The following is a 24,703-nucleotide window of genomic DNA, read 5'->3' as shown; positions in this document are numbered from 1 at the left end:
TTTGTTTTAAACATTCTTTTATTAACTGCAGTTGACACACATGCAGCTTAAATGGCTGTGTTCATCCTGGCTTATATTTTATGTATGACAGTGATTACATTAACAGCTCCTGCCTGCCTGCAGTATGTCTGTGTAAAGTGAAATGTTTGTTTCTGTTTGATAGAAATGAAAAGGAAGGTTGGGTTTTTTTTTCAGGTTCAATGTTGACTCATTATTTTAATTTACATTAACACAGTTGGGCTGTGGTGTGGAAGAGTCACAAGTGTCACCAGGAGGAGTCACCTCTCATTTATATTGAAATTTTGCTTGTTTTGGCTAATCTGATTTTGTAGCCTAAAACCTCTTATTCCTGGGGATAAAATATGATCCACTGAATTCTTTGTCTTGAAGGAGAAGCAGCTGTAAGGATTCTAATCAAACATTGACTGCAATGGCATATTCAGCTATTTTGCTCCGTCATTAAAGGCGTGTCCAAACCAAAGAAGCTTGAAGTTCAAATTTATTTTGATTTTTATATAGTCTTCTATGTTCAGGCAAATTAACCTTAATTTTGGCACACTAGATGCTAAAATATGAAAGCTCTACAACTGAGCTGAAAGCCAGTAATGGGTATGTGTATATTTGGAAAATGCAAAGTAAAAAGACTGGTAGGTATTGGCTGCATATGTCACTTGTATGTGTAAGCATTCTGGTTACATGAAGGCAATACTATAATACTTTCTATTTCAGAATTTAGCTTCAAAATTCTCCTGTTCTTAAAACTCTCAATTATGTGAAGTAATTGGCTCTTTTATTGCTGCTGTTTTAAATTCCTGCACGTTACTACCATTGGCTGAAGACCTGTACTTGGTGCATGAACTCCAGTTTTCTTCTTGCCCCATTCACTCACTGATGTTCTATGTGAATATGCTCTTTGCCATTCCTCAAATCTGTATTATGTAACTGGTTTTGGGGTTTTTTTTGAAGATAGTTGATCTGAAAGACTTAGAAACTGCTTCACTTGTCACCCCTCACGTAATGTTATTCGGTATTGTCTCCATGATGACTAGTGGAGTGTTTGTGTAAAAGGCTTATTACTAATTTAGATATAGATTTTTAGGATTACTTGCATATTTCTTACTTTCAGGATAGCAGTAGCAGGGAATTTGATCCCTTTTGTGTTAGTCTCTATGCTTAGATATAAGAAAACCACCTTTTTTTTTCTTTTCTATTTTAAACTTTACATTCTTGCACATAACTGTTTCTGTTATTACACTAGCATTATTTTGCATTATTTCATGGTACACCCAAAAGACTTAAGCAGTTTATCCATGTGTAAGATGAGGTAAGTGTTTCAGGTGAATTAATATTTATAGCTGTCAGGTTTTCCAATGTTAAAAGTTTGGATGTTTCTGAGTAAGGTCATTGATTTCAAACAGTAACAATGTATTCTGGTAATGAAGATTTAATTCCTTTGGAAAAGATTTTTTTTCTAAAAGCCTTAGTGATCAAATTACTAGCCAAATAAAACATCCAGAGGATGGAAAAAGACATTTAACTTAAGTTAGTACATCATGGTAATGTACCTGTGACATTAAAACTGCTTGAGCTGCAGGCAAAAGACAGGCAACAGCAGTTGCCTTTGATCATTAGGTAAGATTGGGTTTATGTAGAGCACAGTCTCTAGTGATGGAGCACTTGTGGACAGCATAATTATGATGAACCCATTAACTCATTTTAGAGGAAATAAACTAGAAGTATTAAAAGTACTAGGATGGTGAGGGGTTAAACACAAGTTAAATCACATACGGCTCTGTATCTTGGACAGTAGCAGTTGTGCTGTGTGCACAAGCTTTATTTACCCAATAGGAACTGATTAAACTGAACCTTTGGATGTCAGGTATTTCATTGGAAGTACTTAAATTTTCTTAGAGCTGTTTAAGTATATTGCATATTAGTTGATTGGATATTACTTACTGATATGTTTACAGCATGGGGGTTGAACTCATTCGATGAGTTCTTTTTTATTCAATTTTGTATAATAAAGAAGTCTTCAGTAAAGCTCAGAAGATTTACACGAATCAGCTGCAACCAAATCCTTTCTTTGGTGTTTCGTTGTTCGCACTGCAGTAGCTCCTGAGATGATTTATGTGCTGTTGGGTATAATGGAAGAGTTTGAACATGCTTTTGCCATTGATCTTGTCATCTTGAATGTCACTGGATACTTGACCGGGGAAAAACTCTCATAGGTCAATGTCATGTTGTTTTAGGAGAGACCTTTGGAACTTTTCTGATGTACTGTGTGCTCTTCTTGTTAGACCACGTGAACACTGTGGTACAGAACAGATTGCACACTGCTGAACCTTGGAGCACTTTCAGTCCTTCAAGCTAAATTCTCGGATGCAACTTACAGATGAGTTGTTAGATAATGATAATTTTCTGGTATTTAAATAGGCTTTCATGTTTAAAAGAAATGCTAGTTCTAGGGAAATGTGTGAGACAAGTTACCACTGGGGTAATCGTTGCTGATTGGTTATAAACTTATTTTTAGGTTCAGTGCCCTTATAACTAAAGTGTTCTCCCGAACCCATCCCAATGTTTTTAAGTCAAATGGAAAATAATTCTTTACATGTTACTGTTCATTTACTTCTATGTAAAATAATTTATCTTCCAGTCTTTGAAATGTCAGCAGCTTTTCCATTGTCTTGCTTAGTAGTAAAGACGACCTCTTTAGGCATTCTTCATCTAGGAATATGACAGTGATTTACCTGACTGTCAGATGTCCTTCAGTTTCTCAGGGATCACGTCTGTGAAGCAGTTCTTCATAAAAATGTAAATTCTGTTCAGTAATGAGTACCTTATCTCCAAAGGTAACTGGGCCAGCTATACCCTGAATTGGCTTGATCCTTTTGTCCTTGAATCTTAGTTATCTAGAGAGATAAGTACAGCCACTAAGACTGGAGTTGGTTTACAGGCATGGCACATGCTTAACTTCTATTTTAAGAGCTAAGGTATGAAAGATCTTTTTTTTTCCTTCTTCCAGTTCACTTTGACTGTAGCTGCCTTTTAATTTGTCTTTTCATTTAGTGTACACTTCTTTTATCTTAAAGGAATTTGTTAGCACTAAAGCTGTATGTTGGTGCATATATGCATTCTGTTCAGAATTCAACTGGAAATATCTACCCCCCCAAACCCCAGACAGCTTCTGAATGCATGTCATGGAAGGTGGAGGGTACTGTCCTGTTTCCATGTAAAATCAGCAGATTAGTTAAAGCAGACCAAACCAAGCATGCCTGTGTTGCAGTGACTCAAATGAGCAATCATACTTGTTTTCACTGGCAAGTTTGTTATCCTGCAGCAAGAATAACAAAAAATGGGGGAACAGTATTATCTTCAGTTTGCACAGGAGTTTTACAAGGTAAGTGTGCATTTGTGGCTGAAGAGATTTCCTGGAGATGTTTCCCACCTCCCCCAACCCAACTAATTCCCTGTAACTTTGAGGAGAGGGAAAAAAAAATACATCCTGCAAGACTGCTGAGGAAACTTGGACATAATAAGGTTGGTGAGGACTTAATATTGCATATATTTTTTCTCCTTCTGAGAACAATAAATAAACATAAGCTCTGAGAAAAATGGAAATATTTCTCCTGACCCTTTGTATGATCCTTTTACAAGCATTGTTCCTATTTTTATTTTTCCCAATTGTACTGAATGGCTTTAACTGAAGGTCATATTAACCAAGAATAGACTTTTGGGGGGGGGGGGGGGCTTTCCTGGGCTGATTTTCTTTTTATTTTTTACTATGGTTTCACATCAGAAGTTTTTTTTAGGAGAATAAATTTCAGCTAGCTGCAGCAAGCAATGGGGTGTGATCCAAGTTGTCTCGATATTAAAGTAAAAACATTTGATTTGTTTACCTGATGCACAAGACAAAGTCCATCTTCACTGTGTGGAGTAGTGTTGGCAGAGGTGTTGGGATTTTTTACTAATATTGTCTTTTAGTAAAGTATGGGCTGTTAGCAAAATTTTGGAAGTTTGACTAGCTTGTATGAATAGGCGACTAAAATATATTCTTTGTGAGTTTTAAAAGCATTGTTTGGAGTTTAGTGGTACCACTGAGTCTGTAAGCAATGCTTCAGGACACTTGTTTTAGTGCAGCTTTGGCTGCTGGTTGTACAATTTTATAAACAGTTTTGTTTAAGCAGTTTGGACCATGATGCAGCGCTTTTTTGAAGTTAGTTGAAGGAGAAAGTAGGAAATGTGGTACCTGCGTTGTGTTTCTGATTTCATAAGGCATTTTTTACAGAAAGAAAGGCCATGACGTGAGAAAGAAGACAAATATAACCTTTCTTTCTCTTCAGACAGCTATTTGATGTTTTGGTCAGATGGGAGAGTGAAAGTGTTGCTCTGCTGCAAGTTAACCTAGAGGGATTTATTTAGGTATTTTATTCTTACCTGCATAGTTGCTGTTTTTTGTTGTGAAATTGCACAAGGGAGAGAGGGACTCAAACTTGAGAAGCTGTTTGGGTGACTGATGGAGTTTTGAATTACCTGTAACATCTGCCTGGGAGTGGGGTGGTGGTGTGGGGGTGTTGTGTGTGCATTGTCTGCTTTTGCTCAGTCAATATATAAGTGAGTATTGGAAGGGTCAATCTTGGAGTCATAGTAGGGACGTTTGGGGATTAGAAAAGGGCCTCTGTGATGCTTGGGAAAGAGTAGAGAAATCTATAGAAGGGTTTTAGAAGTAGTCTGGGTATGTTAGAGAGCTAGAGGATGTGAGAGGGATTAGAACCTCTTTGAGGGAGTGTTGTAGTGGTTTCCTTGTATTTGGGGGCAGTGGGATTACCCTGTGTTAGTCACTGTCTATCACAGTACTTTAATACAAAAGCTGAGGGACTTGACCCCAAGCCCAATTACACTGCAACCGTGTGCCATCGATAGTTCAGCTCGTAGTGAGAGAGCCGGGAATGCTGGGGGCACAAAGGAGTGCCCCTGTCTGTCTGACGCTCTTGGAAACAGCCGAGTATTTTATGCCACTAGAGGGAGTAGTTTATCTTCAGTAACACCTGGAAAAAGCCTTCTCTGTGTGTTGGCTTTAGGATTTGGTGTCTTGTTGGTGTGTAGTCTCTCCAAAATACTTTTGGTCTTTATCCACCCTGTTCCCCCCAAATCTAAAAAAGAGAGTAGAAAATTGATGGGGGGAGAGGGGAAGAGAAATATCAATTTTTTGTTGGCCTACTCAACATATTCTGACAATATAGATGATTTATGTGGTTGAGGTGATACATGAAGCTGCCACAGATACCTGTTTAAGTTGTTGAATTACTTTATGTCATATACATAACTTATAATTACATTTTAATGGATTAATATATATTATTAAATGTGATTTGGCAATGAATTTATGTGGAAAACTGCTATGACAATAACAAGGTGCCCAGCTTCATGAAAAAAATTTGCCAACTTTCGTCTTCACACAGCTTCTGGATTTCTTCCTTGTTTTTTTTAGAGCAGTATCAGACTGACCTGTTTCCTGGTGTAGAGTTTTGTATGAAAACTTCAATAAAAATTGTTACTGTAGAATCGATACTCATGTTTACAAAATTGACTATTTTTAGAATTGCTACAAATAAAAACTCTTAAACTTCTCTTTTTATTGAATAAATAATAATTTGGAATAATCAGTCTCTTAAATTGCCACCTTCTCCCAAAGCAAATAAAATTCTGTGGTATATTGACACTGATTGTTCCATGACATATAGTCAAGCACTTCTTTAATTCAACTTCCCTTAAATGCTTGGGAATTCTGTAGAGTAAGAATCTGGATTATGTGGTGTAGAGATTTAAAAAACATATAAATGTAATGAATGAGCTTGATGGTTGAGAACAGCTCTGTGCTGATCAGGAATGTTTTAATCCCGTTCCTTGGGTGGTTGGCTCCCTCTGTAGAAACTACTTTAAATTGCACTTTCATTTCTTTAGAATTTGTTTTATCACTTCTGTGATTGATATATATATATAAAGGCTTGACTCAGATGTACTAAAAGAATGATTTAGGGTTAGCTACAGAATTCCTATTAAAGATTCCTCCCTCTATATTTTTTCCTTCATTTTTCTGCCTGCCCACCCTTCACTCAATTCTTTTGAATTACAGCACCAATGAAAATTAGCATTATAGAAATCAGCTCAGGAAATTCTTGGTAACAGCCAATCTTGCAAAAAATTTCTAGAAATTAAGGTTCTAGATTAGAGCAGAAATACTTTTTCCTTCTTGATGAAGCAGTCTTTACATCTGCATAATTTTAAAATGAAAAATTGCAAGTGTTAGTTATATTGTATAATTTCATTTTGCGTCCTGCTGTTGAAAATATGAAATAAATAATATGCACATTAAACATGTGGGTGGTAAACATATTGAATCAGTATTTTAAAATTGTGCTTATGTATCAATACAGTATTTTAATTGAGCCTCCTCCCTCTGTTCGTGTTACTTTGTGCGTGTAGTATATTAAAGCACAACTTTGCTTTGTATACTTACAGGCTCTGTTAGAATATCCTTTATTGTTAAGCAGCTCTTGGAAATTAGTGTCAGTTCATTCTTGTATGACACAGTGCTTATTTGATGTAAAATAGAAGAAAACTTCTGATAATTGCTATGGTTGGCAGATAAGAACAAGGCTTATGTTCCTCCAGAGAGCTTGGTTTTGTAGCCTGAGATGCTTGTCTGAGACTGTTGTGTGATACAACACTTCCATGATAGTGGGAAAGAGAGCTGGAGGGGAAGGAGAAGGATGGATGTGAAAGCCAGTGGAGAGTCCAAAATATTTTATATATATCACACATGATAATCTAAAAACAAAGGGTCTAAAAACAGCTGCTAAAACGCTGAAACCTAATTTGCTTAAATCAAGCTGTGGAAGTTCCCAGTGTAAGATACATTGTTCTTCTGTAGTCTTGCTCTCAATCTCATATATTGATTTTTCTTCTCTTACCTCCAGTAGAGGTTTTTCAAGTACTTGTGTCATCTGCTTTGATTACCATCACCAGTTGAAATCTCGGACTCCAGCGTTCAAGTGTTCTAAACTGCTGTGCAGCGTTTCAGCTCGCCCCTCACCCAGTGTTCGTGGGAAAGGCCTCACAAACAGCACAGAACAGTTACACCCTCTTATCCCCCTGGGCTTCATTTTCAATCAGTGCAGTTTTAGCAGTCATTGAAACATGATTGTCCAGAAGGAGACTTTTTCCTTTACCACTTCTCTTGACACTTGTCTTAATTTGCAGCACATTCAAAAATGGTGTGAAACAATAGTGTTAACCGTGGTTTAACTTCATTGACTCCTAGTACGCACAAAGTGTGGTGCTAGTACAGTAGTCCCAAGACTGTGTGCAACCACTGCCGTGTTTGAAGACTGGGTTTTGAATAGGCAGACTGAGTTTTCCATAGAGCTGCATATTTCTGTTGCTGTAGTGTATTCTTTCAGATAGCGAATGGGGTGAGTACTTAGAAGGAGATGCAGTCATATGCTGCAGAGTGTGCAAAATCTGGGATTGCTGCTTTTAGTTAAGGTAGCTGGAAAGGTTTCTGCATCTTTATTGCACAGAAGTGCACGGTTTAGAATTGGACAAGATCTGTCTTGAGAGTATTATTTTTTGTGTTATACACTGTAGCAGTAACTTGAGATTTTTCTAAAATTTAGAGATGATCAGTTGTTCGTTTTAATAGTTTAGAAGATACATGGTGTGTCTTTGGGTCTCTTAGAGAATGTACTAAAGATACTGCTGTGGGATGGTTTTGAGCTGTCAGAGTAATTACTTCAAGCTGGAATATACACTGCAAGAGCTGCATATTCTGAGAGAGAGGATGAGAGTTTAACGTAACAGGGGATTTTTATTCCATTCTTTTACTCCATTTCTCAGATGCATTCAGCTCACAGTCCTCTGGAGATAGCACTAGAATCAGAATAAAAGCTAATACCTGCCCAGGCATTTAATGAAATTACATTAATTAAATATAATGTACGTGGAGGAGAACCTTCAGATAATCTTCTGTTGGCAGATCCCGTTTTCATTCTGGTTTTGCTGCTATTTTAGTGACCCAACAGCAAAGCTGTTGCAGTTGAGGCGCTGTTTGAAAGCCCCAGCAAAGGGACGTGCGGTCAGTGCTGGGTGTGCCACGAGGGGGTGCTTTGTGCAGGAGCCAGTTCGGTGGCAGCTCAGTGATGCCTACAGGGAGCCGTGTAAAGTGTCTAAAGCTTGTAACCACTTGAAAGTACTTAGCAGTGCACTGTTATCTTGTTGTTTAAATAACATAAATATTTAAAATAAAATAAAAATTTAAATAATATTATTAATATATTTTTGTTTAAAAGCTTGATGTGAGACTTACCACTTTCCTCAAGGCTATTTAAAAAAATGAAAATAAGAAATATGTATTTGATGTGTGTGTACAGTTTGAGTTTGAGATGAGAAACACCCGAGCAAAGTGGGGAGTCATGTGTGGGATTTTTGTAGCGCAGACCACAAACATCTTTCATGTTCAGATTGTTATGTTAACAGATTATGTTATAATAGGTGAAGTTGCAAAATCCAGAGTTATAGGTTAATTATCTCTTCTCTAAACTCAGTTTTGTTTTGTGTTTTATTGTTTTAGTTTTGTTTTTTAACATGTTGCTGGTATGATTATCTAAATCAATAATCTGGCCAATGCCAAAGAAAGCAAAAATAGTAATTATTTAGTATTTACTAGTATTTTTGATGGTCCTAAGACTAGATGGAGAATTTAAACTTTCAATATTTTTGCATTTTAATGAAAAAAATCTAGTCTTAGAGAATGTACATGACGAATTTTCAAATGCAGACATATTTCATTTGATTTTTGAATAGCTTCCAGCTTCTGTGAAGTCTTAGGATTTTAAAAATAGAACTTACTGCTTGATGGTACCTGTGTGTGCACGTTCTCTCTAAATTAATAAAGTATGTGTATTTATTGTGTATTGTTTCTTCATAATTACATCAGAGACACAGTCAGCATATAATGCCACTATTTTTCCTGAATAATCAGGTAAAGAGCTGTGTTGTAGCACAGTCCATGTTCTCTGACATTTGTGTGTATTTTTCAAGGAATAACATGGTATATATTTTTCCTATGCTGGGACTTCAATTTTCTCATTTAAAATCTTTTTTTTTTTTTTTTAGTGAGACTGTTTAGAATTGAATTGCCAGAGAAATTCAGCTGATGTCCTGCTTGTTAAACTATTGTAAAAAAAGGTAGAATCACATCAGATATTCCATTTCCAAAACAGTTAATGCAATATGTCTCTCTTCACTAGTTTAAAAGTATCGTCATCTAGAGATGCAAGCACCACAAATAAAACATAAAATAAACTGTATAGTTTATCAGTAACTGAAAGAATGTATAAGTCTCTGTTGTTCATTCAGTCTTTTCTGAGTTAAACCTAACCCCAAGAGTACCAATTAGTGCTCAGTATAGTGAATTCTGCTGTTTTAAAGGTGATCATCTATCGGTGCAGATTAAATGGCTTGTGTGAAAATAATTTAGTGGCTGTCCATTAATTGCCTTTCCTTTCATAAAAGTGTAGAAAGAGACCTCAAGAGATCATTTAGTTTCATTCCCCTAATCCAGCTAGAGATGCATCTTTGTCATTCCTGGCAGATGTTTCTGTAGCCTCCTCTAAAGGTCTTTGGAAATTGGAAGATGTCATGTGGAGACAGTGCAGTCTTACTGCATAATCTGTAATGGTGTGCTGCTTTGTTCCCACTGAAAAGTTCGCTTGCAGGATGAAGCACAAAACTATTGCCCCCAAGTCAGCTAATCAGTGGAGAAAGAACAGTGAAGAGGGAGTTTGATAGATTACAGAATGCGTAGGAATGGGATAGGGGAAAAAAGGCAATGGTTGAAAACTGGGGAGCCAGAACAATGCACGACAAGGCTGTGTGCAAAGAGAACGGGCGTATTTCTCTTTGCTGGGGTAAGGCTCTGTGCTCCTCTGCACCCATTCACCCTTACAGGCAAAAACACAGAGCAGGCAGAGTAGCCTGTAGTGTGAACAAAATATCGAGACTTAAGCCATTTTAGCAGAGTGATAGATCACTTGTAGTTAACTCTCTGATTAAATCAGGACATCTAGAAACCCCTGCTTAGCACTGTGAGTATGTGTGCCCAGTATGGATGTGCAGTTTTACATTTGCAGGGCGATAAGTTTGTTTTGCTTTCCTGCTGCTCATGAATAGTATTGAAAACTTGCCAGGAAGTATCTTCTGATCTACGTACTTATATAGCACAATAATCATTGTATCATGTAATCATCTCTCAGACATGTAAATTGATTTGTACTTGAAGCTTTGTACTAGATAAGATTGTAATTTTATGGATCTGTGGCCAAAGCTAACAGGGAATGTAGCTGGCTCTAAAATGCTTGGGAAACTTGCTGCAGATGAGAAGCTGTGTGCCTGAACGATGGAGCCATCTGCTCCTTCTGAAGGGCGGCTCCTGCCCTGGTGCTGTTGTGACTGTGTGCGATCAGATGACCTTGCTTTACAAGAAGTGGAAACAGCGACTGACACACGCTGCAGCTTCTGTCCCCAGCCCAGTGATCACAGATGGAGTGCAGCTGCTACAAGGGGTTCACTGGTACCTTCTGGTCACAGGAGTCAGCTGGTGCAGTTGCAGCTGCAGATGCCCGTGTCTGTGCTGAGCAGCTGAAACACAGGCATTGTACAGGCTGGTGCAGGAGTGTGTGGGACAGAGGGAGAGAAACTCCCTGTGCCAGTTCAGCATCTTACCCACCCTGCACCCAGTAGGTGTGTCCTGGCCTGGCCTTGTCTCTTTAGCTGATGTAGCTGGCTCTGATTGTGAGGGGAGTAACAACAGAGCTACAGACAGTGATAATGTGAGGGTATTAATTAATTTCATTTTCTTATTTCTAATATCTGCTTTAAAATGCCTGAATACACACAGATTTAGGTCAGCAGGATGTGTGCAGATCTAGAATTGGACTATCAAAGATAGGAAGACAGAATCACAATCTTCCACTGTGTGAGAAAAAGTGTTTTGGGAAATGCAGTATTAGTGCAAAAATATGTTGACTGCTTTAAGTTTAAAGTGAATATTGAAACAAGATATGCAACTACAGTAGTTAACACTGTGCTTTTAAGGTGTAGTGAGAAGTTATCTTACAGATTTGGTGAAAACTGAGATGGGCTACTGCAAAGTGCTCCCGAACTAACTTAAAGAACTTTTCTAAAGTAGGCGATCTCAATCTAACATTTCTAGCATTCAGCAGCAGTGATACCTGACTGTATGCACCAGTGACTAAGCCTACTGCTCCCATCTGTTGACGTCATCCTGCACAGATTTCTTGAATTGTAACAAAAAAAAGTTCTAGTTAAAATTCCAGCAGCAGTTATGAGGATGTTTAGAAACAGCAGCTTTGTTAAAACCTCACAGTGTGTCAATATCCCACTTCACAATAAAGAGAAAATTGTACTGTCACAGTTCCCCAGATACGTGTTAGTGGTTGATATAATTTATGGGGAACTTTCCTAAGCTGGAAGGATGTGCCTGTGTCAAGGTTTGGACACTGAACTGTTAAACTCTGTGACTGCTTATTTACTGTCTCTACTCTGAGAAAAACACCCTGCAAATGTCTTTAATACCAGTACTTTATTTTTCTATTCCTGCTGTACTGGGTATTTCAGATGGCAATTACTGTACAGCAACCTTTTCCCCCTTTATTTTCTTTCTTTTGGCTCTCGCACAGTAAGTACCACAGGTGCTTACTGTGAGTAAAGATCACCATTCTGGTACACAAAAATATAAAATACTCGATTTTCTAAGGAAGTAGGACATCAATGAAGTGAATAGAAGGGAAAAACTTAACTGAATATGATTAAAAATACTAGAGGGAGGAACAAGCAGGCCTAAAATACACAGAGTAGAGTTGTTTGGATCTACTTTGGGGGGCTGAGGGGGGTGGGCCAGTGTTTTAGAGTTGTCTTTTTGGTTTTTTGGGGTTTTTTAAACATATACTAAGAAGACCCTGAATAATTTTCTGCTTAAATAAAAAAGGAGCAACCTAGTTCAGGTGAATAGTATGTTCAACCTTCAGTGAATATATTAGAAGATTTCAGCATTGGAATAAACTTGCATTACTGACCTTGTAATATTTACAAGTTGCACAGCTTTATATTTGATACTTTGTGCAGTATTGTTTACACATAATTATTTGTATGTGCAGTTTCTCTTTTCAAAAATCTTTGCTAATACTGCATTTTCCACCAAGATCCCTATATTCTTGGGATGCTGGCTGCTCAAAAAAATTATTAGAAGTGGAAGTACCATACTTATCTGTTTTACAGTTGCTCCAGCTGGATCACTTCAAGCGATGTGTGTGATGAGCATCTTAAAGGGAGGATATTGCCACTGGATGGTGCTATTGTTATGTTACTTAGCTTACATTCTGTGATAATGTGGACAGCATGAAATCTCCACCCCTGTCCTCATGGAAGATTTTGTAAAGATCTGCTGCAGGAAAATCCTGTGTATACAGGTCACGGTACCAAAAGTCCAATAGTCATCCATAACCTGTACCTTCATGGAGGCTGGGCAAAGGTAATTCTGTCTGGTGTGATCTGTATTTGAGCTTGACAGATAAACGTTTAATACAAGTTTGGATGAGAACCTGCTGTTTGGTAATACAGCTGTTTTTATTGAAGGTGATATTCTTGAGGAATGGGACACATTTGAGCCAATCAGCTCTGTGAGATCTACATATTCATAATACATCTAATTATCCAGAAAGAGATGCTGAGTTACTGAAATTGTCACTTTGAACGGTTTCCTAACGAGGGGACTGTCTTTTAAAACGGCAGGGGTTACATAGTTAGCTACCTATTACATTACAAAAAAAAAAGTTTTGACTGTTTTATGCAAATATACTGCATTACCTTGTATAAATGAGAAGGTAAATCAGCTTTTGAAAGCCCTTCATGTTTTTTTGAGGGTGAAGAAAATGAATTCTTCTTACAAATTTGCATTTCAAGAAGTAAATAACTACTTGAAAAGGTGCGCCTTCTTTTAAAGATTGCAGTTTGATAAGCTGGAGATTTGAGCGTTAAAATGGCTTTAGAAATTTTTGAAATTCATCTTGGAATATGCTATGAACAATTGAAAATATACTCCAATTTTCTTATAAGCTGGTTTTAAAATGATTTATTTTTTTGTACTTACACTCTTTCCTTCTTCCATTTTCGTTCACATATTTAGATATGTCTGGAGCAATTGGAGTAAATTTTTTTAAAAGACGTGGGAGAGGAGAGGAGAGGAAGGGGAAAAAAATCCCAAGAAACTAAGAAAACTGTTGCTGTTGTCAGTCCTGACTTCAGAAGGAATTATGAGATTTGGCAAGACACGGTCTTGTGTATTTGTAGCCTGTCTCTTTTGCCAATTGAGCTGTCCTGTGTCTGTCTTCTAGTAGCTCTGAAGTTTAGGGGACAATATCAGAACCATGTTTGACAGGGCAGAGACAATGTGTAGGATAACAAGTTACTGAATGTCTCAACCAAGTTAGTGGCTTGATAAAGAAGAGAGTTGCATTGAGGGAAAGGTGGGTAAAACACACATTATTTGCTCCCAGCAGCACCATTCCTGATGGGCTGGAACAGCCTCTGGGTACTTCCCAGCCATGATGCAGGGAACCACACATCAGCAAGTCCTCCCCTTTCCTCATCCAAACAGCTGGATTGGAGGAGGTGGGAGAAGAATGAGGGTGAGAGGGTACTGTGAAGGGATTTCAGGAACATGACAGAGAAGTAAGACTGTTGGTATAGGAAATACAGAATATGGATTGTTAAGAAACCAGGCTTCTTTATCAGAAGCAGTTTCACCTTCAGTGGGTATATCTTTCACAGGCTGCTTCTTAGATATGCTCATTACTAATTGAAATCAGAAACTGTTTACTTGTTCCATCTGCACCTGGAAGACCTTAGTTTGTTTATGCTACATCTGTCCTGGAGTTCTAGTTCTCATTTTTGTATTTGAATTTTCTAATATAAAAGTAACTAGCTTATTTTTCCCCTCCCCATTTTTAAATTTAGGTTTTTTTGTCAGACAACCTGTTCTAAAGTCTCTGTTCTAACAGGCATAGATTTCAGTCTGCCTCTATTGGTGCAGTTATTTCATATGCTTAATTTTTCTCCTTTCTGTCTTAACCCATTGACTCTTTTACTGTGTTTATTTTACTTGCTGTTGTAGCTGTTAACCCTATCTAGCATAGACATAGTTGATGGCAACTCAAACTTTTGAGATAATGGCCAGTATATAGTCATACAAAGCAATGCTATGTATCTTGAGTTCTCTGAGAGAAGGCAATTCTCTTCTTGGAGCTCTGATCAAGAGCAGGGTTGGGATAAGACAGGATGAAATCAGACTGTGAGGAGCTGACCTGAAGTGCAAACAAATTATTTCTGGGAGAAGTCTCAGAAACTAATCAGAGGCTTAGGGATATGGTGCAGTACTGTTGGGTCTAACTGGAGATGCTTGGGGTCAGGAGGGGAGCCAGAGAAGATTCAGGGAATCCCTGCTGGGAACTGAAGTGCAGGAGTTTGACAGGAAGTTGGCTGGCGTACTTTGGAGCTTCGTGGGACGATTTTTACAACAGTAGTAAGTGGTACTGATCTTATCCTTGGAGTGTCTGTTGGGCTGAAGGCCGTGGGTTGTACTTACTTGAAACGGACTATCTGTGTATAAATGTTTCAGGTGGTAGCAGTGGGAAAGAGATCCAAAGTATTAGGCTAAGTATGTCTAGGGCATTATCTAAAGGGATTATGAATTAATGGATCCATTTCTCTTGCATTGAGGGTTGAGAAGATGAAGAGATTTCGTTCTAGTTGAAAATCCTCTTTGTTATGTTGAAGTATTTTTAATAGAATATGTAATTCTTCCCACTTAGTACAAGCAAATGGATAGCTAGATCTTGGTTTTTTGTTCTTTTATTTCTGCTCAGCTGAAGTTTCTTAAAATCCCTTGGTATTTGAAAAGACCTAAAATGCTTAAAAGTAAGTGAAGATCTTAATTAATGATAACCTTATTGCATCTAAAGGCACAGCCACATAAGCTGGATGTCTCCTTTCAGTGTGATATATTTTTATTTCTTCATATTTTGAATAGCTGAAGATAATGTGTTTTTCAGAAATTAAAAATGGAAAAATAACCTGTGCATTCTTCTTTGTGTCCCTCTTCCTGGCATAAACTGAGATCATCTGGAAGATCAAATATCTGCAAGAATCTGTGTTCTTGTAACTGAAAGTCCTCTGTGGATGTTTATTGGACAGGGTCATGTCTCTCTGAGTTATTAATGAAATTTGATTAATGTATTTTATTATTTCCCTGATTATGCTTTATTTTACATCTTTTTGTAGGGTCACTATAAAATGATATGTCACTTAATAGTGGGGGAAAAAAGCTGACATTATGTATCTCTCTAGATTTCTTCAAATTCTTAATGGTTTTCCTATAGGCTCAAAAATGAACAGGCCATACAAAAAGGTTTCAATAATTGGAATGAATTTCTGAATCACTGTAGTTAGGTACATGATTCCAGATACATCTCAGTTTTTCAAGGTTTTTCTTCTTCTTTGTTGGGTCTGAATGTGAAAGAGTGATTCTGTTCTAGTATGTGACTGCCGCTGTGCCCTCTGGCTTCTGTATGAAATAGTGAAGCAGAATTATCTCTTGTTTGAACAAGTATGAAGCCCTAGGTATGTTCCCACATGGAAGTCTCATGTTCAGTGTGTCATAGGTCTGTCTCGCTTAAATTCTTATTACTAGAAATTCGTTTTCTGAGTGTAATGAAGTAACACATCAAAAACTCATGTTTTAGTCAGTGTGATTGTGAATATAGATTGGGTGTTCAACAACCAAGATGTAATAGTAAAATGTCCTTTATATTTATAATGTACAGTAGTCATGATAGATTTTGTAAAACAGATATTGTTTGAGAGCATCCAGCTTCATTTGATTAAGATAATTCTTTAAAGATACCATCTGTTCAGGCCTCATGGTTTTGGGTCCAGTACCTTCATAGTGTAGATTCATGAATCTTCACTGATTATTGAAAGTCCCTTCTCCAACTTTTTTCCAGTTTTCAATTTATTTCAACTTTTCTTTCCCAACTATCATTTCTTTTTTTTTCCCTGTTCCGGTCTCTTATGTAACAGTTAGAACTCAGGGTTGTGCATGAGTGCCCTGTGTCGCCTTTTGCACGTTCTTTGTGTCTTGGGATACTATTCAAAAGCTCTAACTCAGTAAGAATCCGTAGTAGATGCATTTTAAGGATATTGAAAAGTGGCCTGTTATGATGCTCCTCTGATATATATCTTGGTTTCTTCCTCATCTGTTCTCCATATACCAGTTGTGTTAAATCTGTAAGCTGGCTTTCATTTCTTACCTTGTTGTTCCACTCTTTCTGAAAGATGGGATGCTGAAGTTGTCCTGCTTCAGTAATGCTGTGACTGCTCCTGTCTGTGGGAGCTCTGCCTTTCACTGTGGGGAGACACGTGCACAAGTAGAAGAGGAGTGTGAAAATCTTGGCGTTCTCCCAGGAACAGCTTGCCTCTTCTGCTGTAAAAACTTCAGTGTTAAAGATGTTGTCCCAGACTTGACAACAGCCTTGATAGGGAGAAAATGCAGAGTGTTAGAGAGTGGTTTTTAGTATAAAAGAGAAGCCAAGCAAGATTAAACCAATCTGGGAGTTTAAGGCATGCAAACTGATCATCAAAAGATGAAACATGCTGAAATTGCTAAGCTGGTTGGATGAAGGAATGAAAATCCTGCAAGCAGTAACTCAACAATAATGAAACAAATTATTCTTACTTTTTAAGTCCTTATTAAATAGAGGCAGGGAAAGGCACATGCAGATATTAAATTTTGCATTAAACCCTCAAAGACACAATGAGAGGGAACAGAGTAGGTAAATTTCTCATATTACGTTGTAACTTGTCTCTCAGTACTTGGTGTTATTTAAAATAACTTCGTTGAAGTGGGTGAACTTTGATCCTAATGAAGAACATTTGATCACATTAAGTGCAGACTTCAACTGGTGTTTATCCCGAAGAAACGTTTGCAAGTATTGTATGTATATCTAAAATTAGTATATTTAGTGTATTTTATCCCGATATGCAGATTTCTGTGTTTACTGCTTTCCAAATTGTGCTCGATTTTTCAGTTTCTCTTAGCGGAAAGAAGAATTCATATAGACTTGCTTTTTCTTCCTGCTCTTTCATCATGCAAATATAGGTTTGGAATGAGGCTGTAGAGGCTTGGCCTTGAAGGATGCAAAGTACTGTTAGCCTAATGCCTTCTGGTGCTGATAGAGTAGAAGTCATTTACTCCAAGTATATCATACCTTGGGGGCAGACCCTGCTATAGCCTTGTCTCCTCTGTGTACTTTGCAGTGGAAAGGTGATTATGACTGCTTTTGGGAGAAGAGAGTAAGTATCCAGGTTGTCTGAGGTGCACTGCTACCTATAGTACAGTAGGTTACTACAGCTCTGGAAATCAGACCTGTTGATGTAAATGTCTTTTTGGGGGGGGGGGGGGCGTGGGGGGGGGGGGGGGGGGGGGGGTTTTTTTGTTTGTTTTGTGGTTTGGTTTGGTTTTTTTTAAGTGTGGTTTGTTTTGTTTTGTTTTGTTTTTTTTTTGTTTAAGTAGACTTGGTTGTCCAAGTCAGTGCTAATACATACATGAAGGGTGCTTAAATAAGCTGACTTATTGGAATTACATACAGGAATAGTAGTTGGGAAGATGGATGTTACGTATAATCCTAAAAACACAGCAGGGAATTAGCCTTTGAGAAAAACCCCTTAGCTAGTCTGAATGCTGTCTGGGCAGATTGAGCTAATGTTTTCTGTAGATGCATTGATTTTAGTGTCTAGTTTGGGTTTTCTCTACTTCTGAATTGAATCTTCCATCTGTCCCCACTTATTGTACTTGACTTCCCATTGTAGAGTGGTCTCTGAGCACATAAACTGAATTCTTTTTGAGTGAAACAAAAAGGGAAGTGTGTTCCAGGAGCATGCCTTATCTGCCCCAGCAGCTGTGAACTCAGGCTACTGGAGTAGGCAAGAGCTAATCTGAAGTTGCCCTGAAATACTCGTACAGTGCTTGCCTACTCCTAAAACCAGCTAATTGTCTGGCTCTATCATGGCTCCATATATAGGAGCTTTAAATGATTTTTAGTCCTAGGACTGCTTGGGCCAATGCACTGTCCACTGAAATATCTGCATAGGTACACTGGCATAGGTAAACCTTTCAAATGTGGGTCTGCTGCTGCTGAGCTCACAGTTGTTAATGTATCTGAAGCTTTTCTCTTCTTTGAAGAATAAACAAGTGAAGACATGGTGAAGAGCTCACCGCTGTTCTTGGAAAAGAATAACGACCAATGAGGGATTTAAAGATGAGAGAGAAATTAGGACTGGACTTGAATGCATGAACTGGCTATTAGTAATGCTTACTAGTTTAGGGATGTTTTCATACAGTTAAGATTTTACCAAAGTTTGGTCTTCGTAAATTGGATCTGGCGTACTAGTAGCTGACTGCTCCCCTTTTTGTGGTTCAAGATAAGTTCTGCTTTTAGCCTTAGCACAAACTGTCTTAGTAGAGACTTTAATATCACTGCAAGATTTTTTTGGTATCAGTTGTATTTTTAATTTCATTTGCAATACTTAGATGTCAGAGTAATTGCTGCTCGCCAACTCATTTAAGTAAAACAAAGTTCATAGATATTAAATAGAAGTAGAACACGGAAAAAAATGTTGGGAGTAGCAAAAGAAAGAAATGGAATAGTTGTGTGTTTGTATCACCCAAGTTGTGAGTGAAATAAGCAGTGGGAATTGCCACCCTCTGCTCTTGACATACATGAGAGAAAGTGATGTGGGTTTAACAGAAGGGAGGAGGAAGTTGTTCGATGATACATCTATTGTCCTCTCTGAGGTTCACATTTTATTTTCATTTCCTTGTTATTTACTTAGAAGCCTGTTAATTCATCCTCAGCTTTCTTGTACTGATAGACTACTAACCTGTTTCTTAGGGTTTGGTTTTTTTGACTTCTGTTTTGAAGTTAGACTGGAGCATCTGGACTGGGGCCTGATTCTCCTGTGTATAGGATTTGAAATATTTTGAATGACTGTTCCTCAGCCTGAAATGGTTTTGGGTTTTTTGTACATCTGCCATACCTTGAGTTATCAGTGAGTTGGAATTTCTGGCGAGTATTGTTGTCATATCACTGTTGAGGGAGAGAAAGAGAGATCAGTTCTATTCTTAAACTTCTGGAAAAAGTACCAACATGTATCAAATTGCCAGTGGGCCAAACATGAAAAAACTGACCTACTTCTGGGGATGAGAGAGGCTTGATAGCACGTTTGAATTACTGTGGGGAAGAACAGTACTTTGACCCGCATGTGGGTTGACTTTCAAAAGGTTTTGGAGGTAGAGGCATGTGTCATCTTGTTGGTTTGTTGGGGGTTTTTTTCTTAATCTTTATAGCTGAGCGTTCTTAACTTGTTTGAATTCCTATGACAGTCATGGTGTGGTCGTTGTAAAATTCATTTGTTAGCCTTTCAGAGGAAGGACGTGCATGCTTATTGTAAATTACATGCATCAAATTGATTTGAAATTGGACCATTAGTTACATTGATTTAAAGTGCCAGAAAATTGATCTAAATTTCATAATTTAAGAATGGAACTAGTTTCTTTTACTTACGGAAGGATGATTTATTTAGAGACCAACTGGAGCATGAGTACTTGTATAATAACGTAGATAATGGAGAGGCAGCAGTGCCGGGAAAGAAGTAAAAGGGTTATCACAGTTTATTCAGAAAATAATTTCATTGTAACCTATTAAAAATCAAACATACCTGAGTATTTCTGGATTTCTTGTTAAAATGTGTTTTCACATACTGTCACATTTTTAACAAAAGCATTTCTTTCCTTTCCCTTTTTAGTATGCTTTGAAGATTTGGTTGGCAAGCATTGTGTCTGTTAAATAAAACCGTCTAAATAAAAGGCTTTTTCAATAGTAATGAATAAGATGCTATACTAGCATAATAGATTCAGATGCTATTTAGGAAAATTCAAAGTGAAGTGTATTGGAAAGTTTGAAAAGGTGTCAGATACTGAAATTACCCTGAGAAGCAACAGTTGGAGGAGTGTGAAAGTAAAATTTGAACTCTGTTTTTTGTTTCTAAACTTTTGCATGTTGTGGTACTGCTCTGGGTAAACTGTTAATCCTGTGGGTAGCTTTGTGAAGGCAGCAAATGCAGTTTGGCCGTGTTGAAACGGGCGCTGTTTGTGTTTTGAATGAAACCAAGTGAAGTTGCACAAACGTGGAGTGTAACAGTCTTAAAGCCACGTAAACAGCAGAGGACTGAGTGCAGGTGACACTGACAAATGCTGTTATGTTATAGGAAATTTTTAACTGCTTGAGGCAGTTAAATTCTGTGTCCTCACATAATGAATTAATAGCAAGAAGCATTTTCATTCATTCCTGCAAATTGTGATCTCTGATCCACAGGGTCCTCTTAAACTTTAAAGGGTTTTTTTTTTCATACAACTGAATTTGAATGTCTTGGTACGGAGCTTTTTCTATTTGTCTTAGATTTTGGTGTTTCATTTTGCCAAAGTCATTTGGCTAATTCATTATTATCTTAAACAGAAAACTGATTCTGTGTTTGTTTAGTGTGAATGGATTTGCTGAAAATTCTTGTAAGGATGCAAAAAGTAAATCAGAACATTATGATCAATTGTGATTATTCCTGTTGAGTTTCATTATAGTCTTAATACCTTGTATATACAGAGAGCAACACTGGTGCTGAGCTGTGTGAATAAATAATGTGTGATTAGATTAACTGTAAGCCTATAAAAATGTTTAGGAGGGACCAATACTGAGTTTGAGAGCAGGGGTGGGGAAAAAAAGGGCGTTTTGTACCTTATTGTGTTCAGGTTATTGAAGCTAAGTACAGAGAATCCAGTAATATGTGTGGTTTATTAGACAAGTTATGGCAGTTCTAAACCTGAAACAGTTTTTGAAATAGATTATGATGCATTAATTTTAACTTTTCCAAGCTGAGTTCAGCAAATGTAATGAAAGAAATTTATAAAAACTAGTGAAAACGGAAGGCATAGCAGTAGATAAAGAGATATTGAATTTATTTCTGATAATAGAAAAATGTTGTAATTATCAATTATAGTAAGCAAGTCAGTTATATTAATCTGTTTGCTTAAATGTGATGTTTGTTTCGATTCTTTGAGAAAGATGGCAAGTAATGAAATAAAATAGTGGTAAGATGTTTTAATTTTGGTTGTGAATAAAGCAAGCATTAGGAGACAGGGAGCCAATGATTAAAGCTTTGATTAAAATTATGAAAGCTTTTTGACTCCTCTTTTATGTTAACTTACAATAAAAAAGTGTTGCAGTTTTACCTCTTAAAATAATTTTTTATATTTATCTGCAAAGTTACTCAATGGCTGTTTCACTTTCCCTGTTTGGTATTCATTTAAATATATAAGAAAATTATTTTTAGAAATAAAATTTTTCTACTTGTTTGTAGATCTGTTAACAACCAAGAAGGTAACACTTACTTAAAGATTTTGTTTATGTAGTAAATGCATCTTTAAAAAAAATTGCATTCTAAGTTGCCCTGTAAGTAGAACCATTAGTAATGAGCATCATAGAGGGACCTGACAATGTATGAATTATTCACTGGTAGATTATTATATCTTTGTTGTTAGCATGCAAGATAATGAACATAATTACTGTGGCAGTGTACTCAGGGGAACGTGCAGTTCTTCCCTCTGTCTGCACTGGAGTTACCATCCAAAGGAGTATTAAGCAAATAAGGATGAGGACTGGTGGCTGAGTTGCTGCTGCTTATTTCCCTCTGCTGCTTAGTAAGTGCATATACTTTGTACACTTTAATGTTAGAGGTGTTTTGGGTTTTTTGGGGTGGGGTTTTTTTGTTTGTTTTTAGTTTTTGAGAGTAATAATCATCCTCCTGTTCTCAGTCTGGCAGTTTTGTGTACTGACTAAAAGGATTTGATGTTTAATTGTAGCAGCTTTGTAGATGTACCCTCTTCTATTAGAAGAGTCTGTTATAGTAAATTAGTATGAACAGTCTAATTGCTTAGGAAATCCAGGGTAAAAGGTTAATCAGCAATTTAACTTTCTTTAAAAGACTTAGCTTGTTATGATTTACATGTCTTAAAGAACTTTGTCAGGCGTTAGTTTGTACACTTCTCTAATCTGTGAGGCTGCCCACCTGATCTTAAGTGAAGCTTTCCTGGTGAACCAGTTTTCTGTTTTATATTATGATAACATAAATTATCTGTAATAAGCCATCCTAATTAATGTTGGTAAATCTACAGCTCTGCTCCAATTACACACTAATCAATTATACACTAATTTAATTCTACTTAGCTTGATACAGTGCATCATTAATCAGGTTCAGATTTAATACAACAGATTTACTGTATTAACCAAAAAATTGGTGCATTTAGGGAGGGGGAAATAAAGGAAGTCACTAGGCCAAACAGTGTACATAAATACTTTCTTATCAATAATGTGTTACAAAAGATTTCATTTTTCCTAGGGGAAGAATAATTGAAACTAGTTCTTTCTTTTTGAACAGATTATTTTTACAAGCTGAAACCATTGATAATATAATACATTTAAGCAGATCATGATGGTTGTTCTGAATGCTATACCTAATTATCTAATATAGGCAATTGCCTCAGTTCTGATGTTATTTAAATGATTAGTTACCAATTAAATATATAAATTCTACTCGGACTTTTAAAGACTTTACCCACCTATAATTCTTCGTAGGAGTTTAACATATCTGCTGCCCTTCCTAGTGAGAGAGTTACCTGTGAAAAAGGCTGTCTGCATGCTCTCTTTTCCCTCTCCCTTTGCAAGGCCTAGGAACGACTGAAACCTGCCACCTGGAGAATCTCTAAAAGTTTGAGTTGCAGTTACTTTGTAAAGTACAGATGCCACACGGAGCTAATATGGTTTCCAAAAGAGCTCCTAAGTAAAGACATTAAACAGACAAATAGAAAATTCTTAAAAATACAAGAGAGAACCTAGCCAACAAAAGAAAACACAGTCTGCAGATGAGATCATGTAAAAACCCCCATTCCTCTCAGAAATAGTTTAGTGTAACTAAGAAAAGGTTGAAGGGGAATAAGGGACTTGAACAGTTATTTCATAAAATAAAATACTAGGGAGAAACTAAATTGAGTAATAAATGAAGTTAAATTTTCTTACTCAGAGGAAACTATGATAAGTTCTTGAAAACAGGAACAAGGGAACACATGGATAATGATTGCTATCCTCGGGCCTGCTCTTATGGATGAAATGTGTCTTTGCAAAGAAAGGGATCTGAAAAAGTACTTTTTTAATTCTGCCTGTTTAGGTACAAAAAAAATCCTGACCGGGATTTATTTTCTTCTACTGTGTAAGCTCTTGGTCTGTCCACATTCAAGGTTTCTGCTGATAAAATACATATATTAGATTCTTAGATCCAGACAGTTTGCAATAAGGGCTTGGGAAAATACAGTTATTTGTCTTCCAGAATCTTAATTTGAGATTTGTGTGTGATGCTTTGATTGTCATTGCCATTGCATTTGCAATACTGTCCTAAAACTACAAGTCATGTTAAGATAATCATGTGTTCAGATGATCAGCAGCTTCAGTTCATTTTTCCAGGAGATTTGCAGGTCGGCCATTTAGAGCCCTTCAATTTGCAAAGGCTTGATTTAGCTTAATGATCTTTGCCAGCCGAGCTTGATTTCTCTGTTGTAGGATCTAAAACTGAACCAATGAGGCAAAAAAAGGTCTTTGAAATGTCTCTGATATTAAATACTTCATGTCTTCAGAATGTGTCTTTGTCCAGTGATATATTATATTTACATTTTAGGGAAATACTTCTCCTTTCTATGAGTTCAGCTAACAAATGGGCAGTTAAATATCAGTTCCAATAACAATGTGATGATTGTATATGAAACAGAAGAGTTTACTTTTGGGAGTATTTTTAGTGTGAATGTGCCTAATCATTGTCTCTGAAAGTGATGCGAAATAATCTGCCTTGGTTTATGTTAAAACTGACAATCAGCATTTGTACAGGCAGTTATTGTCATCTCCACTAAGGTGGCAGGAACTGTCAACTGTGTGATTGTCTTAAATTCTTCAGTCTTGATAACAAGTGGACATCTCCATGCTGATGGTTTTTTGACAATATGATCATACACTGTTTTTTAAGGAGAATTGTTCAGAGCACAATATGAAATGGGTGGTATTTCTGTAATGAAAAGATGTCCTTGTGCATAGAACATGATACGCTGTGGAAGATGGGATATGTGAATACGAATGATAAGAGAGAGAGTGAAAAGTGAGGATGCGGTTCCTTTACAGCAGAATGGAAGAATCTCCTGGAAAATGGATTTCTGGTCTTCTGTGTAACTTTTCTAATTTTCACATGTGATTTTTTTTTTCTTTTTTGAGGGTCTGACTTGTGATCTTAATGTGCTGAGTACATACAACTGTAACGAGATGAGTGGAAGTTATGCTTCAAATATATTAGGTACTAAATAAACTTGAATGCAGAGAAAAACAGGTCCTAAGTCTAGCATGTTGCATACTCAAAATCAGTG

The 24,703-nt window shown here is 37.0% G+C and overlaps 1 protein-coding gene across 4 annotated transcripts in view; it reads left to right on the top strand.

Annotated features, from left to right (window-relative positions):
- The window catches only part of ADK (adenosine kinase), a 278,307-nt gene that overhangs the window by 35,079 nt on the left and 218,525 nt on the right, over window positions 1-24,703 (top strand). The window lies entirely within an intron of this gene.

This window comes from Corapipo altera, unplaced genomic scaffold, assembly GCF_003945725.1.
Source record: "Corapipo altera isolate COAL_440 unplaced genomic scaffold, ASM394572v1 53, whole genome shotgun sequence".
NCBI classification, from domain to species: Eukaryota; Metazoa; Chordata; class Aves; order Passeriformes; family Pipridae; genus Corapipo; species Corapipo altera.
Note: the sequence above shows the minus strand (reverse complement) of the source record. Positions and strands in the feature narration are given on the sequence as shown.